Source organism: Halichoerus grypus, chromosome 5, assembly GCF_964656455.1.
Source record: "Halichoerus grypus chromosome 5, mHalGry1.hap1.1, whole genome shotgun sequence".
NCBI classification, from domain to species: Eukaryota; Metazoa; Chordata; class Mammalia; order Carnivora; family Phocidae; genus Halichoerus; species Halichoerus grypus.
The window spans coordinates 113,030,657-113,047,873 of record NC_135716.1 but is presented as its reverse complement, the minus strand read 5'-3'; the positions used below and the strand labels follow the sequence as shown (position 1 = coordinate 113,047,873).

Here is a 17,217-nt window from a genome sequence, read left to right as displayed (position 1 = left end):
TTGGGGTTACTCTGTGCAAGTTTACAGACGAAAAAACAGAGACTTGGTGGGGGGTTTTAAGTTGCCAGTGGTCATTAGGGAATAAGGGACAGAGCTCTGGCCTTGAATCATGGGCTGATTCTACAGCCCATCCTCAACAATGACAACTCTGAACCACTCACCATAGAGAACTTTGGGGAACTCCCACGTTCTTGGGTGGCCTAATCTTATTTTTATAACCTTTCAGATTCTTCTGTTTATGCAAAATAGCTAACATGAACAGGAAGAGCTGATTTTTAAAAGTTTCATTTGCCTGGAAGAAAATAATTAGGGTGGTGATTCTATTTGTTTATTAAGATCCCCTAAGTTAGAATGATTCTTTTGCTCTTGGAAATCATTTGCTCCAATGACAAGAGTGGGTGGGCATTTCATTCCAGCTCCTTTTATGATGTCTGTTGCAGTTATCCTGCAGTGTGACTTTTTTTCTCAGAAAGCCATAGTACTGCCTTATTTCTACTTAAAAAAAAAAAATCATTAGTGTAGTTGCATTGCAGAAGAAGGGAAAAAACAGATGTGTGATCTGCCCATGAAATAGAGTAGTTGCCCCACATGAGCTCAGCCTTTTTCATGTGCTAGCTGTGAGCCTGTCCTCATGCTGGGGTGGAGAAGCTCATTACTGCTCAGAGTAACCAAGAAACAGGGCTTGACAAAGGGAAGAGGGAGACCAAAGGCCCAGAGTGCTCCCACCAAATTGGATCCTGGAAAGTCTGACACCGGGGCATCTACTACAGTCACTCAGCAGCCACTTGCTTTTTATGACGGAACACGAGGGATAAAGGTCATTCTAGTGGACTAGAGCATCGCCCAGTATTTGCCAGTGTATAAAAGTGTGGCCACGTGGTATAATGGGTGCAAAAAGTAGCAGATACTCATTTGTCCAGCCAGTAAGTACCCGGTTTTGATGTTTTGTTGAATCTGCAGCTCTCACAGAAGCAAAATGAAGTGTCTGAAACTCAGAAAATCTTCCAAGGCTTAGACACCACACTTCTTACTCCTCCTTGCCACTTCTATCTTCTATCTTCTGGGCTGCCCTCCCGCTTTGCGCTGGTGAACTTCTGCCACTGGACTCAGCGTGCCCTTCCTAAATGGCATTTTAGCATGGATGTCCCCAGGTGCCTAGCAGCCTTGCCTAGATTAACGTGTTGGTGGCATATGGCGCAAATGGCCTGTCGTTCAGCCCCAGAATCAGTTTAAAATATCTTCCAGGCTGCTGACTTCTTTGGCATGATGCCTGTGGCCCGGTATTTGAGGAAGGACAGCAACATTGTCTAAAGATTATGTAGAGTGAATTTTCTTGTGTAAGAGCCAGAATCTGACTTCCTGCCTTTCTCCATTTTTCTCTGTCTCTTTTTCTCTGGTAGCTAAACTAAAGAAATAAGCATACGTTCTGAGGCAGAGTACCTAGGACAAAAAATAATTCTGAGAAAAGTTTTTGTGTGTGTGCCCGTTCCTTTTTTGGGCCCCCCATCTTGCTCTTCTTCCATAAAGAGAAGTACCTAGCTTTTCAAACACTGTTACATTTGGTCCTCTTAAAAGACCTCTGTGGAGGTATTTGATCCATTTTGCAGACAAGAAAACTGAGGCTGAGAGAGATTTTTTTTTTTTTAATGCTGCTAAAACATACTACATGGAAGTGGCAGAATAGCAGTTCAGACCCAGGTCTGTTTACCCCACAGTCCAAATTCTTTCCACTCTAAGTCCACACACAGACCATTGTCTGAACTGATACTGTGCCCGCATCCAAGCATCTCTGGGGAGGGGGAGATTTTTTTACTGCAGTTCAATGGGCAGAGCTCACAGTGGTCAGCGTCTCCATAGGCGTTGTCAGCAAGAGCTCCGGGATTCTTCTCGTACAATCTCCTCATCATGCACTTCTCTCAGTGTGTTTAATGGTGGGTCATTGTTACTGTTTAGTTGCCTGATGGGTTTCTCACTCCTAAATCCAAGTGATGAAGCAGGTCCTGCTGTCCTTGGGATTATCCCCTCTTGATGAGTGATGACCTCAGGACTGGAGACAGCTGACCTGCAGGCAGAGAGAGGGGGATGTCAAAGGTGCCTCCAGCTCAATTTGGATTGATGAACCGGAATAATTCTGGCAGCAGGGCTCATGGAATCGGCCTCAACCAGCAATCTTTCTCAATTTTTGTGTTTGAGTGGAGTGTTTAGGCAATTTTCCACTTACACCCTCTCTATTACAGGTATCTGAAAAACACTATCACCTGTATTAATTGTTACCACAGCACCAAACAATTATCACTGAATGGAACTGCATTCGCTGGCTACTCTTTCCTGCCTGTAGGCTCTGCTCTGCAAGAATCTTTCACATAAAATGCCTCTCAGTTCGTTATTCTGTCATCAAAATGCTATACCTGCTTCGAGGCCCTGCTCAAACATCTCTTCCAAAAAACCTCCTCCAAATCTGTCTATCCAAATAAATTATGGAATAATTATTATTACTCCAAATTCCTTACAATGATGATAATAATAATGGTATTTCTTTAAAGCTGTCTAGTTGTCTGGTTGTTTTCTTAAATAAGTAATATCATTGGCCCAACATTTAAATGTATACATTGTACAAATACTCAAAGTGAAAAGCTAGTCCCCAGTTCCTGAGCCTTCTAGAGATATTTTAATATATACATGTGCTTTTTAAAAAAAATCCATCAATAATATATGAGAATAATTGTTAACCTATGTTAGAGTTATGTAAGAGATACTATGCTAAGGACTTTACGTGAATTACTTCATTGAGTCCCCCCCACACACAACTTTATGAGACGGGGACTCATGTTATGCATATTTACAAATGAGGAAAGGGAGGCTCAGAAAAGTTAAGTAACTAGCCCCTGATCACACAGTTATAACACGGCAGAACTGGAGTTTGACCTTGGGCTGTCTGACTGCAGAGCCAAGCTCTTCACCACCATGCTACAGGCCTTAAAACCACCCTCTTGTCGTCTCATATATGTGTATCTGGTTTTCCAGCTGGATTAAAGGACACTTAGGAAGAAAGGAAGCTGTGCAGTACAGCTAATGGAAAGTGTGCTTGACAAGCAAATTCTGACCATGGGACTTACCAGCTGTGTGACACAGTAAGTTTTCAAAATTCTCTGAACCACCGTTTCATTACCGGTAAAGTGGGAATAATGCTAACCTCAGAGAAAGATGGAAGTGTGCTGAGGATTAGGGGAAATAAAGAATGTAAAGCTACTTGGCACGTAAATGGCATTCAGAAATGGTAGGTACTTTATCCAGAGCCGTGTCTTTTTTAAAGATCCCTTTGCTGGCTTCCACTGTCCTGTGCAGAGCCGGGAGGAAATGCCCACGTGATGTTTGGCATAATACATACAGATCTAGCCTTTGGGATGGCAGGAAAATACCACAAGAAGTCCCAGAAAGTAAATGCAAGATGAGAGGCTCTTGTACCTAATGCCAATGGGACTAGTTCAAAGTGAACGGATGGTCATTTGTTGGCTATTCAAAGAAATGTATGGAGTAGTAATGGAAGACTGGCCTAAAGGTTATATGCATTATAAACCTCCTCTGAGGTTAGTAAGGAGAAATGGAGTGTGGAGGACAAGAAAGACAAGAAATACTCAGGGACTTTGCCTGGAACATTCTTCCCCCAGAAAACTTCATGGTAACTCTTTTAGTTCCTTCCAGCCCCCACCTCCACTTTATTTTTAATTTTTTCCATAACACTTTTCACCATCTATCATATGATATAATTATCCTGTTTACTGCATTTGTTTCTCATTGTCAGACTCCTCCAGAATCTAAGTTCCTGAGGGCGGGGGTCTTTGTTTTCTTCACTGATGTATCCTAAGCACTCACAACAGTGCCTGGTACCAATAAATTTCTGTTGGAGGAATATGTTTTTCAGATAAGGAAACTGAGGTTCAGTGACTTAGCTTGGATAAGTTTGCTAGTTAACAGCAGAGTCAAATCTAGAACTCCGTTTTTCTGCCTCCCAAGCCAGCTGTCTTTCTACTAAATCATTTTCCAGGATAGAGGAGTATATGTCTAGGATTAAGGAATGATTTGGCTGTTGAGAAATCCAGACAAAACTGGAAATGAGTGCATATAGACAAAATAACTGAACCATAAAAGTGACAGCAGGAAAAAAATCATAGATGTGGGTGGTTGTGTTGATTTTTTTCAAAATTTTGTTTAAGGACCTGAGATTCTGCTGTCAGTTTATCTAGTGAAATAAGATTCATGATCAATGTGTGGAGACGGAAATTTCAGACCTCATTATACACAAACTGAAGATTATTCCTTTGCTGTCACTGCAGCATTTGACACGCCAGTGAAAACAAAAGGAAATCTGTCTCAGACGCCCCTTTTAGCTTTGACAGATGTGGAAACGCGTGAGTTTGGGACGTTAATTTTTGGTTGGATGTTAACTGCGAGCATGTCCGGAGATGCCACCCCCTAGCTTCCACCTAGCTGAAGCCCAAGTGACGCAATGAATTTCAGCCCAGGACACCGTCCTCCATCCCCACTTCCTTCTCTTATCTCAGAAACAAAGGCAGTCTCTGCCTTTTCCCAGGCTAATCTTCCACCTGAGCTTTTGGTCACGTCCCCTCCTCCTGTTACTTATTCCCTTTCTTGAATCTCAAACCTGTCTTTTCCCCTACAATGGGTGGATATATTCAAATCTCCCCCATGCCAAGGCAAGATAATGAAAACCTCCCAATAATCTCTCAAATCAATTAGCTGTTGATGTGTAACAAAGTGCCCCGAAACAATGGCTTGAAGCAACAAGCATTTTTATTCCTCACAGGTTAGTGAGTCACCTGGATGGTTCTGCTGAGCTGGGCCAGGCTCCCCCGCCTTGGGCTGGGCCTGAAATACTGACTGCACATCCTCATGAATGATGCAGTCAGCTGGCGGGTTGGCTGGGGCGGGGTGGTCAAGGATGATCTCACTCACGTGCCTGGCAATCAGCGGGTCATTAGTTATGGTGGAGTGGGTGGATGGGCCACCGATCACTTACCCAGCGAGTGAACACGGGCTTGTCCTCATGGTAGCCAGGCGGGATTTCGAGCGAGACAGAGAGGGCAGAAGTACACAAGGCCTTCGGAACTGGTACACTATCACTTCCACTTCACTGTATTGGTAAAAGCAAGTCGCACGGCCAGCCCAGGAACAAGGAAATGGACCTACTTCTTGATGGCAGGAGCTGCAGAGTCGCATAGCAAAGGGTGTGGAGTCAGGGAGGGATGAGGCAGTAAGTCAGTTTTGCAATCAGTGGGCTTTATCTCTCTTCATCCTTAAGCTTCTGCTCAGATGTCTCTTTTCCTTGACATCCAAACTTCTAGAGAAGGTAGCTGTCTCTTGCTCTGCCTACTTTCTTACCAACCAGTCACTCCTCACCCAAATGACCTCATCTTATTATTTTTTTATTTGAGAGAGAGAAAGAGTGAGAGAGAGAGAGCATGAGCAGGGTGAGGGGCAGGGAGAGAAGCAGACTCCCGGCTGAGCAGGGAGCCCAATGTGAGGCTCCATCCCAGGACCCCGGGATCATGACCTGAGCCGAAGGCAGATGCACCTGAGCCACCCAGGTGCCCAATGACCTCATCTTATTACCACTACTCCATTTTGATGCAACTGCTCTCTTTAAAGACAACAATGCCTCAAATACCAAATATTATGAACTACTTTCAGCTTTCATCTTATTTAACCCCAATGTACAATTTGATCCATATGGGTCATTCCCTCTTGCTTAAAACTCTCCTCCCTTACCTTCTACGACTCACTATCTCCTGGCTCTCTTTCTCCCCTTCCGACCATTCCTTCTCAGATGCCTTGGCGGGCTTATGTTCCTCCTCTGGCCAGTCTTAGTGTTTCCCATGTTTCTGTTGTCTTACTTTTCCTTTCCTGCCTGCCTTCCCACCTTTCTCTCCCTTCTCATGTTAAATTCTTTCTGGAATCTAATCTAGTCAAGAGTGGATGCTACCTACACGCATCTTTATTCTAACTCATCTGTTGACCTCCAGGAATAAACTGTCAATGCCCACTGGAGGTTGCTATGGGCTCCTCAGATGCAAAGTGTGTCTAAAACTGAGCTTAATATCTTTCTTTCAAAAACGTGATCCTGTCTTCACTTTCTCTATTAACAGTTTTGCAACTCTTTAGATTCACTGAGCTAGAAACTAAGAACTGTCCTTAACTCTTTCTGCCCTGGGCTCCCAACAACTCAGGATACTAAATCCTATCAATTCTACTTCCCAAGTATCCCTTCAGACTCACCCCCTCCTCCCTGCTGCTCCCTGAGTTCAGGCTCTCATCCTCAATTGCCCACCTAATGCTTGAGCCTGTTACCAGCTCCCCCAAGCCCTTTTTGCAGCTAGAGATCTTTGTGAAACACAAATCAAACTGTGTTACTCCTTTGCCTCATACACTGCCACTGGCTCATTTCTGCCAAAATCTGAACTTTGCATCAGATGGCGATCATCATCTGCCAAAAAAAAAAAAATGTACTCCATGTCATTTAAGAAAAAGAAATGTAGGGGCGCCTGGGTGGCTTGGTCGGGTGAGTGTCTGCCTTCGGCTCAGGTCATGATCCCAGAATCCTGGGATCGAGCCCTGCATCCAGTGGGCTCCCTGCTCGGCGGGGAGCCTGCTTCTCCCTCTCCCACTCCCCCTGCTTGTGCTCTCTCTCTCTGTCTCAAAGAAATAAAACCTTTAAAAAATAAATAAATAGTAAAAAGAAATGTCTTATAAAGAAACAGGGATGGACTTTGGGTGATTATGATGTGTCCATGTAAGTTCACCCTTGGTAGAAAATGTACCATGTGATGAGCGGTGTTGGGAGATAATAATGGGAGGGGCTTCGCTTGTGCGGGGACAGGGACTATACAGGAAATCTCTGCACCTTCCATTTAGTTTTGTTGTAGACCTAAAACTGCTCTAATAAAGTATTTTTTTTAAAAAGAAGAAGGAATCCTAAAGAAAGGAAGGAGAGAAGAAGGAAGGGAGGGAGGCGCGGACGTCCACGAAGGAAGGATAGCCAGGCAGCAGGGTAGTGGCTTGGGATAATGTCCCATGTCTGCTGGCTCCTCTCTTGCTGCCTTGTGTATCTCATCTCTGCTTCATGCTGTGACTTCGCCCTGTTCATTCTCCTGCCGACTCCTCCCTACCCTCTCCTCACCACCCCCTACATGTTCATCAAGCACATGGCCCCCCACAGGCGTTCTAATCCAAGTCTACCTAACTTTCATATCTCTTAGAATAAGTTACTGAGAAAGGAAATCTGATTGGCTTAGCTCATGGGTCAAGTAAGGTCATGCGGACAAAACCGGCCAGCCTGAGGTTCACATCTTCAGTAGGATCTGTAGAGAGGAATGTTCTCAAAGAAGACAGAGTGCGCTGAGCAGGTAACTTAGACAGGTCCACTATATTCCTTAATACAGCATGGTATTTTTCATTCAACTTTGATCCTTCTCCCACGGCAATGCATTATCCACTCCAACCACATAGAATTATTTCTCATTCCCTGAACACACGCTCTTTTTCATCTGCTATTCCCAATAGCTGCCATATTCTTCTCCTCCTTAACTTCCTGGAAATCTCTTTATTCTTTTTTTTTTTTTTAAAGATTTTATTTATTTATTTGACAGAACGAGACAGCAGGAGAGCACAAGCAGTGGAAGCAGCAGAGGGAGAGGGAGAAGCAGGCCCCCCGCCGAGCAGGGAGCCCAATGTGATGCGGAGCTCGATCCCAGGACCCTGGGATCATGACCTGAGCCTAAGGCAGTCGCTTAACCAACTGAGCCACCCAGGTGCCCTGTAATCTCTTTATTCTTTAATGGCCAGTTCAAATGTCACCTCCTCAATAAAGCCCACCCTTGCTCCTGTTAGTTGCTCTCTTCTCTGGGAATGCTTAGCACCTTGCACATAGCTTTATTAGACTATAGATCACACCAAACTAAAATTGTTTGCCCCCTTTGCTAGATTATGGGCTTTTTAAAAAAAATTGGCAGGCACTATTCCCAGCAGCTGGTACAGCATTGGGCTCATACATAGAGATCCAAAAAGCTTGCTGAATGGATGAAGATGTGAATGACCAAGGTCTCTCTACCAGTGGTTCTCAAAGTGTGCTCCTGAATCAGGAGCATCAGCATCATCCGAGAACTTGTTACAAATACAAATTATTGGGCCGCACCACAGACCTACTAAATTAAAAACTCTGAAAGTAAGTGTATTGATAGGCAGAATATTGGTCCTACCCAAAGCTATACATGCCTTAATTCTGAAAACTGTTAATATCTTACCTTACAAGGCAAGGGGGAATTAAGATTACAGATGGAATTAAGATTGCTAGTTAGCTCACTTCAACATAGATTATTCTGGTTTATCCAGGTAGGCCCAATGCAGTCACAAGGATCCTTAAATGGGGAGACAGAAAAGTCAGAACCAGAGAGATGGCATCATAAAAATGACTTGACCAGCCACTGTTAGCTTTGAAGATGAAAGGCGGATACTAACCAAGGAATATGGGCAACCTCTAGAAGCTGGAAAAGGCAAGAAAACAGATTCACCTCAAGAGCCTCCAGAAAGGAATTCAGGCCTTAGTGTTTAGCAAGCCCTTCAGGTGAGTCTGCGGTTTCCTCCCACTATGCACTCCAGCGCCTGGAACTAAGCCTGCTACAAACTCCTTCTTTCTTATATTTGCTTCTGTGACTGTCTCTGTACCGTTTACCACTGTATCCTAGCTCCCAGCCCAGCACTGGCACTCAACAGCCACAGTGGCTTATACTCACTGAGGGTGTCTTTGTGTAAAGTGCTGTTCTAAGCACTTTACATGACTTAACTCACTTAGCCCTTCTAAGACCCCATGGAGTAGGTAATACTAACATCCCATATTTTATACATGAGTAAACTGAGGCAAGGAGAACAAAAGCAACTTGCCCAAGGTCCCCCAGCTAATAAGTGGCAGAGCCAGGATTTAAATTCACTCTCACTCCAGAGTCCATGCTCAAACCCTATGCTGTGTGGTTTATAGGCAGGGTACAGTATATAACTGATGGGTGAGTGAATTAATAAATAAATGAATATGAAACAATAAGTCTCACCTGAGGACTTTAGAAGGATGTTTGAGAAGCAGTAGCAGAATTCTAAGACAATGTCATCCCACTGCTGATTCAGTGGAGGGGAGAAGACACATGCCCCACTTGTGTGTACGTAGGACCGAGCACCTGGAAAGGCAACTGGGGTGGCAGGGAAGGCTGGACTGGCTAAAGATGGCAGAGGATAAGACTGGAGAGGGTACACGTTGGGTAGGGATGGTGGCTCTCAGGAATGAGGCAGGTGGGAGTTGAAAGCTAACAGAAGGGGCAGGGCTGGACCTGGCTTTTCACCACATTATCACCAGCATCTAGCCTAGGTTGGACCCTCGGAGCCCCAGAGCTCAAATCAGCAACATATATTTGTTGAATGAAAAGGATTTTTAAAAAAGATTCTTATTTATTTATTTGAGACAGAGAGAGAGAAAGTGAGGGCATGAGCAGGGGGGAGGAGCAGAGGAAGAAGCAGACTCCCCGCTGAGCAGGGAGCCTGACGTGGGGCTCCATCCCAGGACCCCGGGATCATGACCTGAGCTGAAGGCAGACACTTAACTGACTGAGCCACCCTGGTGCCCCTGAATGAAAGAGATTTTTAGTGTGAAATTGTTCTAGGATCTTCAGGCTTTTGTTTCAAGGTGTTCAAGGAAGATTTCTTATTAGATTCACCAGAACTCTCAGCTGTGACCCGAATAATATGAGGGGAAAGGCTGAACCAAAATTCGATGAACTGGAGGAAGTGGAGACAGGGAAGTAGAGAAGTACACTGACCACTGGTCAGTGGTCAAGACCTGGTGTCCAAGGAGTGTGGCCATCCCCAGTCAGGGACCTGTAGGCCTCGCTGAATAGGGGGATTCCAGCATTTATTCAGTGTCCACTGTGGCAGGCATGGAGGCAAAAGCATGGTGCTTTCCTCCTGGAGCCCACTAAAGTAAAGTGTCCCCATAGTGGGCAGAGCCCAGGAAAAGGAAACCAAGGGAAGCAGGTCATTTTAATTTCATTTTGCTTTAGTGTCAGTTTCATTTTCAAGATAAGGTCCTAGTCCTTTTTTTTTTTTTAACTACAGTGAAATTTGGGAAACCCATTTTAAGTGGATTTACCTTAGTGACTTTTTCCAGTATCAAATTTTCTGCATTACTTTGCAGGGAGCCCTGCTTCTGGCCCCACTGCTCTATGCACTACAGTGGGTAGAGAGCTCAGCCGGCCCCACAGCCAGGACGCTGGGGAAGGCAGAAGAGAAGTGGGTCCAAGTTACCTGCAACACACCTAGAACTCAGTGTTGCATGGGTCCAGAAGAGTGTTGTGGGAAGAGGACAGCATTTGGTGCTAGATGGTCCTAGGTTTTAAATCCCACTCAATAGCTGTGTGATATTGGGCAAGTTGCTCAACTTTTCTTAGTTTCCTCAACTGTATTGGTGGGCTACTCATCTTACCATACTGGGCTGTTGAAAGACTTATAGATGATCATCTCTCTCCAGTAACCACCAATGTTAGTTTCCAACTGAGGATGTCACTCCTACACTGAGACTCACTTTCTATTAATGTGAAAGGATTATTTTTAAAAGTCATAAAAAACTGAAATGAGAGGAAGCAATGCTAAAGTCTCTGTTTCACTCCTCTCTTTCTTCCTTAGATCCTTTATCCTCTTCGTATTCTCACTTCCCACCCCCTAGATGTGTCACCTTCCAGAAGCACAGAACCTGAATATAATCTAGAGGTTTTATACCACTAATAATGTTTTGGCTTTTTCTATGTAAAGTAGAATGCTGGGTAGCTGAAGTTCAGGGAGGTTAAGTTACCTGGCCTAGGTCACACAGCTAGCAAGTGTAAGAGCCAAGATTGAAAGCCAGATCACTCTGACCTTAAAGCTAGAGCTCTTTCCTTAGCAGACTATCTCCTCTCCAGCGGCAACAATTTCTCAAAGCAGGTCTGGTTCCCAGAGTAACACAGGACTTGCTCCAGGGATAGAAACAGAGCATCCTTTCCTACCAAATATAGGACACTAAAAATTCACATCAGGAGTGGCTCAAGCATGGAGCATCATCATCCCAGAAGGTAAAGAGCACTGCAGTGGAGCTTTGTAGACAGGCCAGGTTAGAATCCACTTACTAGCTGGATGATTTTGAGCAAGTTACTCAACCTTCCTCTTACTCAATCTTCTGTAAATTGGGAATAAAATGAACATTACCAACTTCACAGGGTTATGTGGGGATGAGGTGGAGATAAGGTTTATAAAGAGCTTAGTACAAGGCACAGCACAAGTCCTCAGTACACACCAGTCATAATTCAGCGTACAGGGAGTGCAGGAGCCTCTGCTCCTCACCTGTACCTGGGGGGACACGTGCTAGAATACACAACCTGAACAGGAATGCATCTGGAAGAAATACAGGCCAGTGTGATACAACAATCAAGTGAAAAATTCGCATATGCTTATTCTTTTCACTTGAACAGGGAAACTCAGGCAATTAATGTTTGGAGAGGAACATGAAGCAAAGAGAATGAAGTCAAGCGTTCCCTCATATTAATGTCATGTGACCCCACAGCCTCCAGAGCCATTTTGGTTGTGCTAAGAAGACCATGCCCAGAGTGCCTCATTAAAACTTCACTAACAATAGCTCTACCACCCATGAAAAACTGTTTTCTTCTCTCTTCCTGTGAAATCATCCCAGTTGCCTCTGAATAGAGACCCTCACATAAACAGTACTGAAGTATAATTAGTAATGTTCCTTCCTCAGTTTCCTACTTTGTTGTACATCTTCCCCGGTATTCCACCATGCTGAGAATTCCAGGCTGGAAATAGCTGCCCCTCACCCCAGGCTTTGTTTGTTTATTTCATCTTCCTCCTCAGGGGCAGCCAGCAAAACTTTCTAGAAAGTAGAATTCGTTTGAAATCCAGCAAGGTTTTCTCCAGCACTTTGACCTCCCTAATGTCCTTCTAACATGGATTGTTTTAGTGTGGGTGCCTCTGTCCAGGAAACCAGAAGAATAATATTTCTGTTTGAAGAGACCCGGAATCCTAAGTCTTAGTCTGGGAAGAACTGAGACTCGGTGATGTGGGGACTACATAGCCAGGCAGTGCCTTAGTGGTTCAAGAAGCTTTTTTTCCCCTTTAACTGGCATATCAGTTGTCACAGCCTTTCTGCATTGTGACATCTTGTGTTCCTTACTAAAATAATTTTTTCATTTGGAATTCTCATCTTCCCATTATTGGTGACAATGCTATCAGAGCCCCCTTCACAACCATCTATTCTGGGCCGTATCCCTACTTCTGTATTGATTCTTGGTGCATTATCTTGACTCCAAGCCACCCAAGAAAGCCAGAATCTGCCCCAAGTCTGTCTCCAGGGTACTTGTGAAAATGCATTTGCCTGTCCTACTTCCTCTTAGCCCTCTTTCTTTGATATGGGTCTCTTTTTTAGGAGACTGTGTGTAAGGCAAAGACTCTTTTTGGAGATACTCTTTGCATTAAAAAAAAGTGTATTACCGGTGAGTATCAATTATAATGAGGCATTTTTACTGTGGCTTGATAATGTCGGAACCAAGGAACAGTGGCCTCTGAGCTGAGAGCCTGGCAGCTACATTTTATTAACCCAAGTCAGGGTGCTAAGCTGATTTTCAGGCTTGATTGACAGAACCCTTTCAGCATCAACCGTGGAAAACTATTAGGAGGAAAGAATCCCATCGGGGCATATTCTGCTTGTAATAGTTTTAATGCAGAAGTGCATTTGATCAGCAGCATGCTGAGCTCATATCATTTCCAGAGTGAGTAGCAATGTGGTTCCAGTGTCATTTACCACAACCAATTATGGTACATCCTGACAACATTTAAAACAGAATTAGATTAAGAAAAATGCATTCTCAAGATTGTAGTCTGAGTGGCAAAATACCAGACTTTCGGTGGATCTCATTTTTGCTTCTCTTTCAGTATAAGAACAAGCTGATGAAGAAGGAGGGGGGGAGGGGGAGGAGGAAGAGAAGAAAAGGACACTTTTAGGGGCAAGAGGCTGAGGGAGAGCATAAAAAGCAGGATGCAACTGCTTTCTTCAGTACTCTTCTCTGTTACTGCGAATCTTCTGTTTACAAGAGTCAGACCGTCTTTCTTCAAGCACCAGATTCACTTCCCAAAATCAGAGAATGCATTTCTCAGCCCTCCTCCCCATTCTTATCCTCCACAAAAAGCACCAGTTCTAATGAATAAAAATCCTTGTGATATAATAAAACAGTAGCCATAAAGCCACCACTGTGTTCAGAAGGTTCTACTCCAGTGGCAATATTGACTGATCTATGGACCAACAGAGGGATTCTTCTAAATATTTCATACCTTAAGAGGATCAGACAGCCAGTGCTATCTTCTGAATTAACCAGCTATGAAGTTCACTGGGAGAGTACACTTGGGGAACCTGTCCAGGAAATCAAATATCAAATACTTTCTTTTTTTAAAATAAGTTTACTGAGTTATTAGAATACAAAAGTGATACATTGCAAAAAAAAAAAAAATCAGAAAATATAGAGGAAAGCAGTGAAAAATAAGGATATCATCCAGAGATAAGCACTGCTGATACTCTGGCATCACCTACACACATATTTGGCAACAAAAATGTTATTAAATCCCTTCCTTTTCTTCCTCTTTCAAGTTACATTGAAAATACATCCCTGTATATCAAACTTCAATGTGACTAAGAATCACCTGAGGTATTTTAAATACATGGATGGCTGTGCTCCACATCTAGAGATTCTATGTCAATAAGAAAGGCATAAGACCCAGGGATATGCATTTTATCAAGCACTGCAAGTGATACTGATGTTTGTAATTCTCAAACCACACCTTAGGAAGTAAACGTCTTCGCAAATACTTATCTTTCGTCTGATGATTTTCTTAGGATAAAGTTCTAAAAGTGAACTCTTCATTTTGTCAGAGGCTATGCTGTGCAGCATTTCAATAATCTACCTTATTTGTAGTTATCTTGTTGATAAAAAGGGTGGGTCACGAAGACAGGTATATGTCCCAAGGCAGGAAGGACATCTGAGGCACGGGTGAACAGGGTAAGTCTGTCCAAGGGCCCTTAGAATAGGCCTGTCAGGTGTCTGTGGGATGCATAAATCCTCTTCAAGCAACCCCTTGGCTCTTCCATGGAGCCTGGCAATGAGAAAAGTTGAGGAGGGATGGGGCAAAGGCACATGGTAAGAGCGGATTTAACATCTTGGTTCCTAGAGGGGAGGGTGCCTGCCACTGCCATTTGCATAGGGAGACTGCTGCCAACAAAGAATCACCAAATGAGACAGCTCCATCCCCAAGTTCCACTTGTATAAAATTCACATTTGACTGGCATTCTGTTTCCGAATTTTCCAAAAGTTTGAGAAATGAGAGTAAGAAAGAATATAGGTATTTCTCCATTTCCGAGATATGAGTGCACTTAAGAAAGTATACATACACTCACTCACGGGAACAGAGGCAGGCACACATTCCCCTACTTACAATCTCCCAACTCCATCCAGAAAGAGATTTCCAACTACAAGCTTCGTGTAAAGAACAATTTTGCCCAAGGTCACAAAATATGGAAAACAGGTAGGCATCCAATTTCAATCAGTATAAGGGAAAAAGGTTGTCTTCCATTTTGGGGGGGGGTAAATGTTATTGAGTATGATATACATAAAAGAAAGTATTCAAATCACAAGTTTACTAACTCAACATGCTGGTATAAATTAGCATCCAAATCAAGAACAGAAAATACCCCAACTCCAGATATCCCCTGGTGCCAGCTTACAGCCAGTATTCTCCCCAAAGATAGCCACCATCCTCACTAACAGATTTAATTGGTTTGACCTGTTTTTGAGCTTTATATAACTAGTATCATATAGTATATGCCCTCTTACAGAGTTTTTGGCTAGATTTTATAAATCATTAGTCTAACTCCTTATGTTGTGTACAAACATGTCCCAATATTGAAGCACAAATATCCCCCTAAAAGAAATTTAAAAGTATATACTTTAAATAAGTCAGTGTCCATTTGTGCCATTAACACTGAATGGCTTTATCTAAGTTTTGCCCAGCTGAATCTCTGGGGCACTTGATCCTGTCCATAGGAAGTAATAATGATCCTAAAAGGTTACTCCGTGGGGTGCATGACAGACACTGTGAGAGGCAGTATAATGCAGTGAAAAAAAGATGAGCTTTGGAACCATATTTAACTAAGTTCAAATAGAATCATCTCCACTTACCAGCCATACTATCTTTATGAAGTCACATAATCTTGCTGGGGCTCAGACACATAATATTTGTTTTTTAGTTACTTCTATGCCTGTAAAATGGGGAAAATATCTCATTAGGTTGTTGTGAAAATAAATTAAGATCACAAATGTAAAGTACTTGACATATAATAGGTGCTCTATAAATATTCATTCTCTTTCTTCCTTCAAACACCAAACATTGATTATCCATCAGATTTAGCCTGTTGTGTATACACAACGTAAACAAATATATTTTCTTTTCCTTTTTAAAATATATTTTCAACAGCAAGTATTTGAACTCACTAACTAGCAAGTTTAACATCATTTGAAAACCAGGTTTGTGAATCAAGGGAATTTAAAGTTGTTGACAGAGTCTTTTTCAGAACTGAGAAATGTCACTGTTCATTCTTTGGAAACCTGTATGGTATCATATCCCTCACATATCCCACCATGCTGGTCTAGCTGTTTATTTATTAATGATTTCCATCATAAAACTATTGTTATCTCAGCTTGCTGTGATGGCCGAAGAGCACACAAAATCATCATTTTCCAACAAGAGCACAACGCATCCAATGTACTTCCCATGACATTATCATTTTATTAATAGCCATTATGGCAATCAATTTACAATGGCCTTTCAGTTAGACATGTGTACGATCCTGTAACGATCATGTGATTTCTGCATTTTCACCAGTATCCATATTAATTCTCTGACAGATTGCTAATGAGCTAATGTTGGAATGACAGAATAGTCTGTTATCATTTGTCCATTCACAGTTTCCTCACCAGCCCATCTGTGCTCGGAACAGAGCCACCATGGAGCATGCAGGCTGGGACAGTTTCTCCATTTACACCTTTTGCCTTCAGAGGCCTCTGGGAAGCCTGTCCCTAATTAAAGATTTTAACAAACATATTGCCAGCTTTCTAACACTGTTATTAAACTGCTCTCTTTTGTTAGAAAAGGTGCTGTTTGTCAGCAGTTTGTAGATTTAGATATTTAGTGTGTGTTTCTGTAGTCCTGCAAAATATTTGTGTTTTTTAGAACAATTCAATTAGTATGTTATGCATGCATGTACCTGCATGCACAATACATATGGTACACATGCTATCAACATCCCATATAATTATTCACACTCACAAGGACAAAGAAATGTGTGTATTTTTATGGACACACAGACTTCTCTACAGAACAAGGCGGAGCTGTGGAATCCTCTAAGGTTGAATACTTTAAGGTTGGAACTGTTATAACAAAATGATCAGACTGAAATCATGGCTCAGATAATTTGGGGTAAAGGTAAAGTATTTTTTACCTGAAATGTTTGTATACTTAGGGTACACTAAAAAGAATCTGACTTCCCTGCTAGAATATACATAGTTAGGAGGAGAGATGTACCCTTGTACTAAACATCTAACTATCAGAATGGTGGTTCTCAATCAGTGTGGGCATGGTTGGGCTGAGTGGGGAAGTGGGACATGGGGCCAACTGAGAAGCTTTCGTGATACCCTCTCCCACCACCACCATCAAATTTGGACATTCTCCATTATACCCAGTTGAGAATTACTGCACTAGTGCTCTGAGGGAATAAGAGAGATGACAGAGCTGACAGCTTCCTGCCCAGGAAAAGGCTCTCCAATCATTATCTTGGAAAGGGGTTCATTTTCACTCTTCCTAAAGCTGAGCGTAGAGAGGGCTGGCCTTTCTGGTAATAGCCATGTAAGGTTTTCCAGACTAAAGTCACTCCCTAACACTGAGGGGCCTGAGACCTTCACCACCAAGGCAGGAATAATAATTCCCAGGAGTCCAGCTCCTTGAAGATCAGAAGGTGACTCTGAATGCTGCTTTGGAATGATTTCCACTGGTGACACTGTGACACCGAGGGAC

At 43.0% G+C, this 17,217-nt stretch overlaps 1 protein-coding gene across 3 annotated transcripts in view; it reads right to left on the bottom strand.

Moving 5' to 3' along the window:
• Positions 1-1,634: 1,634 nt before the first annotated feature.
• Positions 1,635-17,217, bottom strand: part of ZNF644 (zinc finger protein 644) — a 210,834-nt gene continuing 195,251 nt past the window's right edge. For all 3 annotated transcript variants that reach the window (XR_013448055.1, XR_013448056.1, XR_013448057.1), the window contains 5 exons: positions 15,327-15,406; positions 14,056-14,244; positions 13,429-13,507; positions 5,039-5,224; positions 1,635-2,062 (listed from right to left, as the gene is read on the bottom strand). The gene's annotated coding sequence lies outside the window, so the exon portion shown is untranslated. The remainder of the gene's footprint in view (positions 2,063-5,038; positions 5,225-13,428; positions 13,508-14,055; positions 14,245-15,326; positions 15,407-17,217) is intronic.